This window comes from Neocloeon triangulifer, unplaced genomic scaffold, assembly GCF_031216515.1.
Source record: "Neocloeon triangulifer isolate White Clay Creek 2 clone unplaced genomic scaffold, ASM3121651v1 ptg000012l, whole genome shotgun sequence".
In the NCBI taxonomy this organism is placed as follows: Eukaryota; Metazoa; Arthropoda; class Insecta; order Ephemeroptera; family Baetidae; genus Neocloeon; species Neocloeon triangulifer.
The window spans coordinates 5,863,237-5,878,944 of NW_026775554.1; the positions used below are offsets into that span (position 1 = coordinate 5,863,237).

The 15,708-nt window shown below is 35.7% G+C and overlaps 1 protein-coding gene and 1 non-coding gene across 4 annotated transcripts in view; one reads left to right on the forward strand and one right to left on the reverse strand.

The window, feature by feature from the left end:
- Window positions 1-2,631, reverse strand: part of LOC132197685 (transcription factor HES-1-B-like) — a 201,888-nt gene extending 199,257 nt beyond the window's left edge. For all 3 annotated transcript variants that reach the window (XM_059621142.1, XM_059621139.1, XM_059621140.1), the window contains exons 1-2: window positions 2,492-2,631; window positions 2,211-2,398 (exon numbers count right to left, since the gene is read on the reverse strand). The gene's annotated coding sequence lies outside the window, so the exon portion shown is untranslated. The remainder of the gene's footprint in view (window positions 1-2,210; window positions 2,399-2,491) is intronic.
- Window positions 2,632-15,036: 12,405 nt separating this feature from the next.
- Window positions 15,037-15,155, forward strand: LOC132198491 (5S ribosomal RNA). Its single transcript, XR_009441988.1, has one exon. It is a non-coding gene; the product is annotated as a 5S ribosomal RNA (ribosomal RNA).
- Window positions 15,156-15,708: the final 553 nt, after the last annotated feature.

Below are 15,708 nucleotides of genomic sequence, written 5' to 3' on the forward strand. Positions count from 1 at the left end.
CATGCTCTCAATTTTTTGCTCGTTTGAAACAAACCAACCGCGACATAATTGCACACGTACAGTGACGTGCGAGGTAATTGTTACGTAAATTCACTGCCACTTTCCTGATTCTCAAGCGGTCTGACCGTGAAATCTGTCTGCCGTCGAGGCTCCCGATTGAGTGGAAATCGAATGGCATACAATTTTTTTCTTTTTTCTTTTTTTTATAAATCTCAATTTTTTTGTTCCAAATTATTTAGAATAACATTTACAACGATAAAATTAATAAATGCAAAAAAAATGAGTAATTTTGAAGTTTTTTCTAAATTAAATCAAATTTACAACATATCAATCTATAACATAAATTTTTGTCTTTATTGAAAAAAGTGATAATTCTCGATGCAATTTGACCAGTTTGGAAAATTTTAACACTAACAATTGTCGACAATGTAAGGAACCTTATTAAATGAGAAGTGTTTTCGGGGATCTTTTATTTAAATTAAACCAGAAAATTTTAGAAAAATCTTCTCTCAATTTACAATTAATTGCAATGGCTTTTTGTAAGCTCACTAATTCTGACTTCAAAACTTAAGTAAAAGGAAAATTCGCTTGTGCAGCGGCCTTGTCAAAAAAATATTAATATTTTGTGAGCAATATCTAATATTCATTGTAAATACAGTTTTGATTTCAAAATATAAAAAACAAAATATAACGTAATAATAAAGTTATGAGCAAGATAAGTCAGGATTTTTTTTTATGGTTTTGATCTTTGTATCCTTTTAAAAAAGTGCGGCCGGATGCAGTCAGACCCCCATTCATAAAAATTTCGTGGTGATGTCAATGAGGACCTTTGATGACCCGCTCGCTGCTTCTCTCTTTCAAGGCACCCTTTTGTTTGTGCGTGTCGGCCGCTGAGAGGAAACTAATAAATATATTTTGAATGTGCAATACCAAAACTTCCTCATTTGGTTTCACAACAGCCACACCATACACAAAACGTGAATCTCCTGCCTCTCTTTCAAATTTTCAAATGTTTAATTTTACACGCGTGCTGATGCAAAGTTGCCCATAAATCATGTTGGATTAAATGAAAAATGAATTTCATCGTGGCCATTAACGAATGTAGATTTTTTAATGAGAAAGCCGCCGTGCTCTAGTGTAGAAGAGCATCAGAGAACTAATTAACGGAAACAAAAACACCCATTTCAGAGCAGCAAAACATTAATTTTTAAATAGTTTGTTGCTTTTCAAACAGCCGAGTGTTGTAAATCAGGTGAGTTTTAAATTTCAGGTGTTGGAATTCAAAGTATTCACAAGTTTAGAGAATTTATTACATGTGATTGGCAGCGCAGGTTAACACCTGCCTCGATTTTTTAGCTTTAAATGGGAATTCTTACGCCTGCCGGTCCAATGATTAAATTTTGATTCCGTTTTCTCGCCGCTCGCGCAGATTAATAGCTCTTGATATGGAGGATCAAAAATCCATCTGGAGTATCGCCGCGATTTCTGAGAAAACCGCGCATTTAAATCATTTGTCATCGGAATTCCCTGCTTTGCGGCGAGCACAAATTTCAAAACTTTTATAACATGCCCATTGTGCGGGACCCCATTGTCTAGTGTGATGGATGAGCAAGGAGAATGGGTCTGATTTCAATTGAACGCTGCCTCAAATTGCACCGTGCATATTATGCATTTCAACCTCCAACTTAGTCAGCATAAATAAAAGCTGTTTTTAAGATTTTTAATTCTTTGCGCTTCAATCAGAAACTGTGCTAAATTATGCAAATTTTGAAATCATGGAGTAAATTTATTATTTAGTTTTTTTCTGCTTTTTAGTGTTCTATTTATATTTTTTATTTAATTTTTCACTAAAAATTATTATAGTATTGTACATAGTCCTAATCATACAATTTGGTTTAATTCAAGAAATGGGCTAAATTTAAAGGGCGCCTGAAATTGGATTTCTTATGGTTTAGCGTTAGCGCATTTGAGTATTCGGCACTCGTATCAGCTCAATTCGGCAATTGAAAAATTGGCGTTGGATTTTCTCTGCGTTTTCGCCATGCTGGCCCGCTAAATTTTGAACCAGAGAAACGCAGTCTCGGCAGGTATATAGAAGTGCGAAAGGGGCCACATGACGTGTGCCAGCGGGCCAATGCGATACGGCTAGCCAAAAAAATAAATGAGCCTGGCGCCCGTTTAATAAAATAGAATTCGCTATTTTACCCTACCTTGAGCTGTGCATGGCGATAGTCCCTGGACCGTTTGGGGTCCTCGGCGTGTCGGCAAAATCCTACGTTGACTCAAATCCTGGAGATACGGAAGGCAACTTTTGTTATCAATCCATCCTGCTGGCGGTGGGTGCGACGTGAGCGAACAAGTCAGAACGGGGATGAGGGACGTGTCGCGAGTGGCGCACCTAGAAAAAGTTTTATCAATTTTAGGCCCCTGGCGATACTAAAATTTGAGCCCAGTTGACGACGAGCGAAATCTTGTTCAAATTGAAAAATACCTTGGTGCCGCGGCTGGAAAGGTGATCAATTTTGTAGCTTCTCCGGAACCCAACTTCGCTGGGTTTTTTTGAAAAATCACTTAGTTTGGGGAAAAAATTCAGAACTGACTTTTACTTTACATCACAATCACAACATCTCCTCTCCTGTCTCTTTGTAAACAATTACTGACTCCGCCCCCTCATTTTCCCTCCGTTTTCAAAAAAGGGCGCAATTGCATAATGCACTGATTAGCGGAAGGCAGCGCTTCAAAAATAATGATTTTACTAAAAAAAATTACAATTGCGCAAAGAAATATCAAGCTTTTTTCTTAGTTGCCATTAATTTTAATTTCATATTCTACGAAAGAAATGAAACTGTGCTAAGAGCAAGCCCTCAATTATTTCACAATGCCGAGAATAATTTTTAGTTCTAATTTATATCAATGCATTGAGACATTGAGAGATAAATTTAATAAGGTTTTGAAAATTAAAAATTATTTTTTCAAATTTTTACTTTTTATCCAGAGCGCTCAACTCCGGCGGCGCCGCTTAAGTTAGAAAATTTTGAAGCGCTGCCTTCCGCTAATCAGTGAATTATGAAATTGCGCGCCCGTTTTTGTAAACAGATGGAAAATGAGGGGGCGGAGTCAGTAATTGTTTACAAAGAGAAGGTGAAAGGTCTCTGACTGTTTTCTCAGGAAAAACTCAGTGTGAAGTTGGGTTTCGGAGAAGCGACAAGCGGCGGCCATCCGCAATTTGATCATCGTTCCAGCCGCGAGGTATTTTTCAATTTGAACAAGATTTCGCTCACATTAACTGAAAATATTTATTATGAATCAGAGGGAAAAATCACTTTGTCATTCGTCTAAAAATAGAAATAACTTTTCAGAATGAAAAACTAAAACTAAGCAATACGATTCTACAGGTCAACCGAGACTCACCGCGATGGATTGGAGTCTTTCCGATCTCATAAGTTTTAGCAAAATTTTTGATAGTGGTGGGGCCGCTTTTTCCAACAATACCTTTTATTTAAACTTTTTGTTTTCTACAATCGAATGAATGAAATTTAATGTAAAATTAATTTTCCCAAAAAGTACATTAAAGTAATTGGTTCGAAGACAACAGATAATCAACCTTAAAAGAACAGCATCATTTGTTTGAAAATTTACTTCATGACTTGAAAACTATTCTTCCTATAAAATGTAGCAATTGTAGTTATTTTATGGAGCTGGTGAGTTAATTATTAAAACATAAAAAAATTATAAATTTACCATCCAAAATAATTTAAAACATCAATAGTTGCACATTCGAAATTTAGAAAAATATTTTGCTTACTTACTTTATAGCACTTGTTCTTTCGACTGTTTTCCTGTTGCTAAAAATTGAAATGAAGGCCAAACGGGGAGTTAAAACTAATTGCTGGTCGGCTAACTATATACCACTTGAAGTGGCTCACATTCCGCGCGAATATTCCATTTTTGCATCTGAAAACCATTACTCTGAGCCATAACAATTTATCTCAACAATCCATCCGTCAAGTCCGCTCGTTTACAACACAAGTTGTTGCTGATCGCACCAATAAATCCGAGAAGAGGGCCTGGCCCTTTTATGCTGGGAAATTAATTAAAACGCCGAAAGCGGCGGCGACGCTAATTGCGCCACAGGTGCCTCTGCCAAAAGCTCTAATTAATCGAGCAGAGGAGTTTGATGCACGAAAAATGACGGTTGTCTCGCTTGGTTTTCCCCTATTTGGCGCGACAAAGTGTATAGGATCAGGTCGAGATTTATGTTTCTTGACAAGTTGATTCTTAATGACGGGCCGTCAGCAACATCAAAGGTCTCGTGCACAATATCACGATAACCAACCTGTCATTAAAGGATATCGAGCAGATGATATTTGAATCTCATTAAAGCAGCCGTCGGCAATAACTCTTTACCTCGCACTTGCCGATCGTGTCTGCTGATAACCAAAATGGACCGAAAAAATGAAACAGCGGCACGGAAGATCTCGACGTGTCTTTCTTCGTCTATAACACCTTGCGATGTTATTAAAAAATGCTAAGCATATGCGGCTCGTAGCAGTCGTAGCTCTAGGGTGGCTCACATAAAAATGTTGCCGTGAAATATTCGTAAAATATTCACGCACGCGTCATATTATGCGCAAGACTTTTATTTCACCCATCCAACTCGGAGCGTGCAAATTTTTTCTATTCAACTTATTCAAGCGAGGTGTGCTGGAATAAATTAAAAACGAGCGTCTCCTTTATTTTGTTTTATTGTCCTGCTATGGAAGTTTAAGATGTTTTTGCACCCTGCATTTTTTCACAGTTAAACGCCATTGCCTCAAAGAATTTTTATTCTTCGCGTTTAATTAAATTTGCATTAAGAAAAGAAGATAAGTTTGATTAAAAACCAGGCACTGTCATTGATTTTTAAATATTTTATTACATTTCATCTATATATTTATTTGTTATGCAAACATCAATACACACATTTTGATGAACAACAGAAAAACTTTTTTTAAACTAATTTTTATCACTTCTTCAAAAAGATTAAGAAGATTACTGACTCACCTTAAATATTTTAAGCCGTAAAACAAATTTGACCATTGGAGAAATGGAATAAGTTTGTAAAGTAGGCAACCCGTTTGTCTCATCTGATATGGTTCTCTGTTATGAAATTTGTATATGGTTTGCTTATAAAGTGGGCATAAAAATTAACTCCTCGTGGTTTTTTTCCATTTATATGTGCACCTCAGAAAAGTATATGTAGTGCAAACATAGAAAAAATATTAACTTTGTTCATAAATAGCACTCAACAGTATATAAATCAAATTATTAAGTAACTTATAAATTTTCTTTCTTTTACCACTGAAATTAATACATTTTACTGATTGTGAGAATTAAATATTCTTTTCAACACTTTTAACCAGATCTATGGTTTATTGTACCTGGCCCGCCATTGAAGAACGGAAAAAATGTATCCGTTTGTTGAATAGAGCAGCTGAAATCAATTGTAATTTTAATTTTTTTTCAATTAATTATAATTTCCCTATAAAGTACCTTGGCAAAGTAAACTTTGGACAGGACGAACACTCCTCTAGGCTCAATTCTCGCCGTCACTTGTGAATTGCAGTCGGTAAGCAGGACCTCAAGTTTGTCCGTCATTGAGCCAAAACGCATTTCACCTTGAATGATTTGTCTCCTTGCTTCTTTTCGAACCTTTTCTGCCATCCTTGTGCTCTGAATAAAAAAATTTGATGAATTTTTTTAAATTTGATCATCATGACTTAGCTTACTTCGTCAGTTAGCATTTGCCCGGCCCTACACAGAGCAAAAGGCTGAATTAAGAATATGCCTATAGTAGCGATCAATTTCATAGTAATATCTGCATAGTTCTGTGGTAAAAAAGGATTTTTTTCAAATTTATTTTTATTTTTGTATATCATTTGCGTACGCTGATCCAGGTGCAGATTATGACCGTAATGGCTACAATGTAGGTGGACATTGTAATGTAAACCACTCCTCCAATCAAGTTATTAAGAGATTCAACCAATCTGTAGATTTTTTTTTCAGATTCACCATTTACAAATAAATACATTTTAGTTCTACTCCATGTATTTTTCCCTGTAAGTGATCCACTGTTCAAAAATAGGAGGTGCTCTTGTTAAAACTTGGTGAGGTTTCAATGCCATAGGTACGGTGTCAGCCAGAAATTTCGCACGTTGAGCAAGTGAAATCATGCATGAACAGATAAAGTTTTCACTACCGCACGCTTCCATTAGCATATAAACCAAAGTCAAACCTATTTCCCATAATTTGTTACACAATAAATGATTAAATGTTTTTATGATAATGATCAGTAAAATTTAAATACCCTGAGCAAAGAAAATTGTGTAATACACGGGAGGGTACAAAATGTCTCCTGGCCACCACATCTCAAAAAAGAGAGGATAACGCTGGTCTCTTAGTTTTTCAGGCAGGAATGAGTAGATAAACCGATCTTCATCTAAGACGATAAAGCTGCATGAATTTTTTTTTAAATGACGTTTTCTTAACGATATAATTCAATAACCTGTAGATGAATTGGCTCAATACTATTCCAACTGAGAATGTCAACCACATTATGAATGAAAATTTGGTACGTTTTTTCAAAATATTTTTGCATCGCAATTTCATCTCCTCTTCCTTTTTTTGCATTTCAGCAGAGTCAAATTTTGGAAATCCATCTGGAGTTGAAAATTAAAAGTTAAAAATCACAATATATTAATTAATCAACATACTTGTCAGTTGGTCCAACAATTTCAGAATCCTTTCCCTCTTACGGCAAAAGAACAGGCTTATCGATACCTGTTGTGCTGCAATTGTAAAGAAACGCCCGAAAAAAATGAGCGAGTTGAATTCGATTTTCCCTTCTAGAATGTACGCAGCAAACGTCATAGCCAAAACCACGTATGTGATTGTTGTGCAAAATGTCACCCAAAGACGAAACACACGCTGCGCCGATTTCAGCCTAATCAGCCCCGAAAAGCTGAGAACCCAAAGAGGCGATACAAATTCCATTGCGATGGAGTTTGGTCTGATTCTTACTCGGAGAGACCCCTTTTTATAAAAGTTTGGATAGATAAATTATGAAAATTGCATTTTTATAACCATAGTAACGTACGTCAAAAAAAAAGGAGAGCATTGGGAGCGCGAAGCACGAAGAGGGAAGTTGAACCTAGTAATTTGTATTTAATTCCCTTGTTAGCTTTATCATTTGTTACGAAATTTCACGTAGAAAACGCTTAAAAAAAATTACAAATAACTTTTTTAGTTTTTTTTTTTAGTAATTATTTACCATTTAAAAAATTTTGCTACACGCTTTCTTTGAAAAAAAAATTTTTATTGCATGTTTTATTTAAAGTCAACATTTTAAAATTTTAATTTTAAACTATGTTATTATGTTCAAAAAAAGTACGAAAATTATATAAAATGTTTTTTCTATTTCATAATTTAAATTCAATTAGACAATGACATAAATATGAACGCGGAACTACATTGATTATTTGTTCTCAAGTGATCTGCTATTTTTTAAAGACCTTGGTACTCCTGACCAATTTTTAGTGTAATAAGGTCATCAAGTCTAATACGTGAAAATTAAATTCAAATCTACTATCCTATGAACAAGTCACAAGGAAGTTTTAAAATCCATCTCTTCAACTAGTTCAACTTGAGATTATATTGAGATAATTTTTCAATTTTATTTCAACTTGTCCTATAATCTTTTTCAATCTCTACGATAACAACACAGCTGTTGTTTGGCAGGATTGCATTCCAGCAGAGATAGGCAATTTTTTTTTAAATATATGCTAATCGGATTGGCCAGGACACTTCGTCTGACCTCCGAAATGAATGAATTCGGAATGCTTAATGAGGATCAGCTGCGCCGGGAATCTGGGCGTGGGAATGGGCCTCTTTTTCATTATATTCACGAAACTCGCTACTCTAGCAATCAATTACATTCCGATCTAGGCAGATGTTTTTCGCGAGATTCGTTTCGCAACAATCAGGTGCATAATATAAAAGAATATCTTCTCAAAAATTCCTCAAGAGAGTTGAAGCAAAAAGTAACAGGAAAATATATATTAATGAGGAGCTTTTTAATTCCTTCCTGATAACAAAAAATGAGGGGAAAAAATAAAGAGACGAGACGAAATATTATTCATCAGGTCGTGTGCTTAGCAACGCAAATCGGCGCGACCAACGGCGCACCTGACCTATCTCTTTTCCAACGTTATTGCGCATATATTTTAATAAATCACTCGGCGGCGGCTGGTGCGGAATCCGATGAGACATACGTCCGCGGAATCTGCATCTCATTTAATTGGCGCGGCGAACACTTGGCCGGCAGATGCACGCCGCGGCCGGCGAAAAAATGCACGTCCTTATCGGCGCGCATGCAAATCGCCGGCAGCCGAGCATGCAAAGCGCGCGGTGTGTGCATAATCGATCTCGCCGCTGACTGCATGCGTCCGCCTCATTTGCCTCTGATCATCTCGCCGCGACCTGCTGACTATGTAGCAGAGCTCATTTGCATCAATTTTGTGTCCCGACGCCGCCGCTAACGTTCGGTGCATCTGAATCGCAAATCTCACTTTTACAAGCGCATTTTCATTTCTTTCTTTTTTGGCAAATTTGTTGCACATGTAAAATTTTAAGCCATTGCTAATTTTCAAATTGTAAACTTTTCTCATTTATAAAATCTTGAAAAATTTACCTGATTCATTTATTTATTCTCTATTCAGATCCATTGAAGTAACAAAAAACATAACATTAAAAAACAACAAAAATACAACTGAAAATAAAAGAAAATGTAATAATGGCTCCTCTCGGTATAGAAATCGATATAAATATTAATAAGTCTTACATGACAGAAATTTTTTCATTTCAAAAAACTCAATATCATCAAAACGCAAAAAATGTACACCGCATGTATTGAAAGGAAAATGAAAAACAAAAATAGTATGAATAAAGAGAGGAAAAACTGGACTTATTCGGATTATTTTAAACAAGAAATTTATGCGTTTGGCGTAGGAGATTTAATAAAGAAATTCCAAAATGTTTAGCAAAGTACTTATTTTCATCTTGATAAACAAAAATTGCAACCTGACCAAACTTAGGTGTATAAATGAAGGATAAAACTGGCCCCAAAAGATGATCTTTGGTTTGCTATGGGAAACTTTAAAAACCTTATTGTTAGATTCCTATGTCCCTGCGAAATACTAATGCGAAAAATAAATGTCAATAAATGTTGGAAGTGATTCTAATAAATGATTTAAAATAATGCAGTCTAAGCACATTTCTTTATACTTTTTATTGATTGAAAAAGTCTTATCATCAAACCAAACGTTGCAAATAGCAAATATTTTTTATTTTCCTCTCAGGCTAAATTTATCATTCAATTAACATAAAGTTAATTTGTGATGTTTTGCCATACGCAGCAGCACACATCAGCTCACGTATGTCAATATTATGTTATGGACAGGTTATGGACATATGCATGCAAGTGTGTGTGTTCATTCGAATTTTAAATACCATAGCGTCATGCTTGCCAAATGCCTGGCAGAAATAATTTGCCAACAATTTGTAAGAGCAGCAGTTCTGAAAAGGCGCAGACGGCATAAATCACTCTTTCTTTCTTTGGTCAGAAAAAAACAGCAGATCACCTTTACGCTGTGCAACTAAAGGTAGGGTGCTTTAATTTCGCCGCGCTGCGAATCATTTCGCAATCAGCCCATCTGCCATTTAAAAGATGACAGCAGCCGAAAAAATCGTGCTGCTTCCATGGGTAAATTCAAGGACACGAACGTAAAAGTACGAGCAGCACACCTGAGCAAAGAGTAGCGCGGAATTGCTCATTGTTATCGCGCTGCTCGATACCCCGCCAGAATTATGCTTCTTTTTTTGGCTGCGAGACAAAGTGCGGCTTTTCGATTAGAAAACTGAGATTGCCGCGCGGATTCCGGCGTAACGAATGCGGATCGATATTTATTGCGAAATGTGTAGTGCCTCCAGGATCGACGAGAGCTACACACAATTCGCCCGGACATCTGCACTGCTTGCAGATTGGATCTGGAGCAGGACGACGCTATCTGTTGACGAAGATCGACTATGGAACGAACAAAAATCAGTGTATCTTAAACTTCTTATTATGCTACGAAGAAAGAACAACTAAATTTTACATAAAGCATCTAAAATTAAAGACAATAGATTGCACTGATTACAATTTTTTTTTTACAATTTGACATTAGTTTACAACAACAAATGAAAAAATTAATATCAAACATTTCACATTTACTGTCAAATATTTTAAAAAAGAAGATTTTAAAAGAAAAAATAAAATATGTTCAAGAAATACTTGCAAAATGTTAAATAATAAAAACCAATAAACGTAAATTTAAACATTAAATATCTTTAATTTTTCCAAGAATTGTTTTTTTTTCCTTGGAAGTTTTTGTGTTAGTCATGACTAACAGGAATCCCTATGCTATATTATCATTGTAAGGCACTTGTAGGCATACAATGCATTGCTCAAATTTTTGCAGTAATCATTTGGAAATTTGTATTCAAAGGGGCAACCACTTTGTTAATTGCGTCTCAAAAGTGACGATGGAGTTATTATTCGATCTATCAATATGTATATATTAAAAGCGGCCGGCAATAAAGCAGTCACACAACAAGCATTCACTTCCCATGTCATCAATTTTCCCACACCGTTGGTTATGGAAGTCATTAAGTTATTAACATATAATACACACACACGCACTCGTCGAGCTGTGAGAATGCATTATGAATATCCCTAGTGTGTATGCTTTACGCAAAGGCTGCAGTTGGACGTGACTCGAGGCGCAATTACATTTCACAAGCACCTAAATGTAAAAAGAGCGTGCGATCTTTGGTCAGCCAGACATAAGCGCAAATTGGGGCTATATACCACAATTAATTAGAAAAGAGTCGATTAATGCTCTCATAAATTTATTTCAAGATCATATTTTAATTATTTTAATATTTACATAGCTTTACCCAGATAATATCAGCAACAATTCAAGAAGTCGTTAAAAAATCCTAATTATTTAGTTCCTGAGTATATTATTCAAATGTTGAAAATGCTGCTGAACAAAGCAGTCATAAGACAAAGAACACATGGTGCTCAATTTTTTAAACTTCACAAACTAATTTCATCCAGATTATGATATTATCAAATAGTAAAGTTTATTTTTATAAGCTTCAAGTTTTTAAATGAACGGGATTAATTTTTGTGTTTGTAAACATTTTAATAACAAAATTGAACATGATCAACATGTCAAATTGCATTGGAGGCAAAACATGGGCCGGAGTAATTGAAACGCAGCACCCGTAGTAATATTCATGTTTACGTGCAATTTTGAGAGAGTTTTCCATGGCCATATGGTGGTGTAATTACGGTGGTCACGTTCTCCACACTAAAGTTGGGAACTTCACACATGCAGCAGGGGATGGGAAGCGGGAAAACGTGACGAGCTATTATTTTCTCATAAAGCGGCAGCCGCGGCCTTGAGTCAAAGGCGATGGGAAAATGAAAAAGTCGGCGTTTGTTTTCCGGTCCGTGGCACCAATTTGGATTCTTCTTGCAAACACACAATATTATATCCTCTCACGCTGGACACGAATCGAAACTCGTGATCAGGCGATGAGCGGAAACTGCGATCGTTCTCCATAGCGACTGGTCAAAATATCATGAAATTTTGATTTGAAGTTCATTTTATCGACTATATAAAAAAATCAGCATTCATTTGTTATTTGCTGGGTGAAATAAAAGCAAATTTTTTTACTAGAAAACTGCTTTTTAAGATTTTGCTGACTTAAAAATTTTGGTAAATCTAATTTTTCTTTTGGTTTAAAAATTTAGAATCTTGATTCTTTTTCACGGGTGAGACCCTTTAAATTTCACATAAGAGGTGCGGCATATTTAAGATTTCATCTGCTCATTGTGTAAACACAAGCAGGAGTGAAATACGAGCGTTTGAAAAATTGAATTGATTTGCATAAATAATTGTGACTGGGCAGAGCAGCTCACGTCGGGCTGATTAAGTGGAACAATTTATGTGTATCATTACTCAATATGCAAAGGAATCTGGGCGCAGAGAGCAGAGAAACAAAAGGAAAAAACGCTTTGCACGCTGACAAGCGTGCAGTGCAATAAGAAGAATGGAGCAGAGAACACCACCCTTTCGCCTAGAGGTGCGTGTCGTTTTCATGAAATTATTATTATCGAGGACTGCCGCCTTTATTGTTGTAATCAGATCATGCGTGGGTGATTCTCCTGCTCTCTCCATATACAGGGATGGGCCCGATTAATTTCATACACCTCCGGAGCTCAATTATATTCCAGCAGCGACCACCCATCCATCCCTTGGTGTGCTCTAACTTGCGTCATGTTTGTTACAATAAATGGGTAATTACCATAAATATTATGCTGCCCGGCCACAATAGGTGGTCCATTACGCGGCACATTATTTTATTAGCCGGCTGCAGCTTTCTTTGCGTCGGTATAATTAAAAATTATTGTGTGTGTATCGAGAGGGTCCGCCAAGATTTGAGGCTGAGATTGCTGACTCTCGCGCACGCCGAGTCTAAAAAAAAAATAACAAAAGGAGTTTCCTCCGCCTAGCCAAAATAACATTTCGGGCTAATGGCTTTTTGTTGTGCGGCCCGAATTGCCAAGGGTTGCACGATTACTCGGCAGGATATTATATATAAAAAATATCAAATTTTGATACTCGGTGTTTCTTGGGTTCACTACTTCTCCCATTCGGTCCAGCACCAAAAGCGAATACGGAACGCATTAAAAATTAAACGCTCCTTATCACGCGTTGGTGATCAAGGGAAATCGTGCAGAACATCAATTATTATCATTAAAGGAATTAGAATCTTTAAAGGTGAGGCGAATGGAGAGCAATAAATTCCACTTGGCAGCCCACTGGAAAATTTCGGTGCTGCGAGAAAAACAGATTAATAACCCATCCAGAAGAGTGTTGCTCGACTATAGTCACGGCTTCAATTTGAGAGCAAACTTTTTTATTGAAATCATTCATAAGAAGATAAACGGATTTTTCGAACACTTGTTTGCACGAAACCTATTTGTTTAATAATCAGAGACAGATATATATGACAGTAATTTAAATATTTCATTATGCAAATAAATTTAAGTCGTTAACCTAGAAAGGCTGGGCCTAGTGTTGGCATATTTACTCGCTTTGTATTGAATAAAGATTTGTCAATCCGAAATCCCAAAATCTATTAGTTATTAGCTTATTGCGGATTTTTTTTACAGGGTAATAAATTTTGTTAACAAGCACTACTATTTATTTTAATTGTTATTATCAATCTTTATTTCTGTATTCATGCATTTTTCTTTGTAAAATATCAAAATGCAATAGTTAACAATTATTAAGTAGCTTTCATTTTCTTTAATATAAATTGTTTATTTTTTATTATAACATATTATAAATCTAAACAATAAGTTTTTTTGTGTGATTTACTTTAAAAAATAATAATTTATATTTTTATATTTTGAGACTCTTTTATGTGATAACATGATCAGCACTGCTGTAAATATAGCACTTTTAAAAACCTTCAGGAATTATTTTTATTGAACCTAAATTTTACATTTTTTGTGTGGTCACTAAGTAATTCAAGAAAATTAAGTTTCTGCATGGCATCGTTTAAGAGTCGCGTGGCCCTTCCGGCCTGACGTCACCATTTTCAAGTCAGATCCGCCTCGAGTGCTTTTCCTTTCCAGGCCGCGGCACCGCGGACCATTAATTAGAATAGGGTTGCACGCGAACGCGACTCGGCAGTGCGAAGTGACAGGAAGCATGCTTGGCGGACAACAATCGATACGAACACACACGTCTATCCGTGCCGATGCAAATAACAAAAAGCGCCCGCCATCAGACGAGAGTGCTGCGTTTGACGAGGTTGAACAAAGTCGCGCGCGCGGAAGTGACAATCCGTGATCAAGCGTATCTGCATCCAGCACCACTCCTTGTTTAAATGTTGATCTTTTCAAACAGTTCATAATTTCTTCAGTCACAAGGTCTTGCTGGTTTTCATGATTGGATGCCCCAAGTTCAAAAGTATTTTTAATTTAACTACTTGTAATTAAAAATTAAGATTTAATTAATGGGCTTCACGTCGACAAAAGTGTCATTTCATTAAAAGAAAAATTAGAAATTTATGTATCAAATGTAGAAGTTTTAAAGTTAAAATATTTTTATAAAAAGATTTAATTTACTATCAAAATACTTCAAACTAGCTGAAACTAGCTAAACCCCATCAGCCCAATGCAAATCAAAAGAGCATGATTTTTTTTCTTTTAATCTTGAAACATTTTGCATCCTGCAAGTGTTTGCTAGTGGGTGGATTTGAATCAAGATAACCACAGGAAGCATGGGAGTTACGTATGAGCTGCAAATCGAAAGACTATGTTAGAAATTAATAACTAATAAAATTTTACGAGCTGATTAATATCTTAAAAGTAATTTCTCGCGTGTTAGGGGGTCAATGGGTGAATGGGTGGGACGTGTATATAGGTTCGCGCTTTGAATCGGCAATGACTTTTATATTTATAGAATGTATTCAACGAAAGGCTCAAATTTGATTTTTTTCTTTTTATTGAAAAGTTTTGAATGACAAAACTGCTGCGGTATTTTTCAGATTGCAAAAACTGACACAGCTTTTAATACAAATCGAGTTAAAAGTTGAATTCACATGATGCTTTTGATATGATTGATAATAATGATAATGAATGCAAAATGAATAGAATGGAAAACCCCTTAAATGAAATCTTAAAAATTGGAATCCGATCGTTACACAATTACTTGAACGCAAGTTATTTGAATTATTTCACTTCGAATTTTGGTAGATGGTAGAGTTGAAAGGAGGCTGTCATTTTTGCTTTTATGTACGTAGGAGAAGATTGGGAGCGATGGGCCTTCGTCCGACCGCGCCGATAGTACTGCTAAGCTATTTCCAGCAGTTAATGCCTACGACCACATCACGTTGAATACACCGGTTCTCGTCCGATCACCGAAGTTAAGCAACGTTGAGTGCAGTCAGTACTTGGATGGGTGACCGCCTGGGAACACTGCATGTTGTAGGCGCAATCTTTTTGCGATTAAAAACTTCCATTGTCGCAAATTTTTCCGTAATTATTTAAAAAAAATTCATTCATATACTTTTTCGTCTTTTTGTTGTAGAAATAATCCTTATTTTATCGCCTTATTAAAGAAATATTTTATCAAATTGGCACGAATTGCATTCAAAATTGATTAATGACAACATTTTAAATCATTTCAGGTACCACATTTTCATATTATCACGCAATCAATTATCAATTTTTTCCGAAGCTGTTTACGATGCAAATCATGAATCACGAAAAAAAACCCAATTTAAAATTTGTGTATGATTTAAAAAAATATCTTACGAAATGAAGAGGACGAGAAAATTAAAATTAGAGTGATTCTGATTCATGATTTGCCTTGTAAAGCTTAGGAAAAAAATGATTAATTGATTGCGTGATAATTTGAAAATGTGGTACCTGAAATGATTTAAAATGTTGTCATTAATCAATTTTGAATGCAATTCGTGCCAATTTGATAAAATATTTCTTTAATAAGGCGATAAAATAAGGATTATTTCTACAACAAAAAGACG